The sequence below is a fragment of the Neopelma chrysocephalum genome, unplaced genomic scaffold (genome assembly GCF_003984885.1).
Source record: "Neopelma chrysocephalum unplaced genomic scaffold, ASM398488v2 Primary Assembly neopelma1_132, whole genome shotgun sequence".
NCBI classification, from domain to species: domain Eukaryota; kingdom Metazoa; phylum Chordata; class Aves; order Passeriformes; family Pipridae; genus Neopelma; species Neopelma chrysocephalum.
In genome coordinates, this window is record NW_020897794.1 from 503,724 (window position 1) to 504,056 (window position 333).

The following is a 333-nucleotide window of genomic DNA, read 5'->3' on the forward strand; positions in this document are numbered from 1 at the left end:
CGTGAGGGGGAACGGGCAGGACGCGGTGGGAGCCCCGGGGCGTGAGGGGAACCAGGCGGGCAGCGAGACGAGAGCTCCGGGAGCCCCCGGGGCGTGAGGGGAACCAGGCGGGCGGGGAGACGAGAGCTCCCGGGCGCGAGGCGGAGCGGGCGGGTAGATGGACGAGAGGCCCGGGGCGTAAGGGGGACTGAGGAGGGCAGGGCTGCGGGATCCCGCCCCGGGGCGTGAGGAGGGGAACGGGCGGGAGGCGGCGGGAGCCCCGGGGCGTGAGGCGGGGCGGGCAGGGCGGCGGGAGCCCCGCGAGGCGGAGCGGGCGGGAGGCGGAGGGAAGGA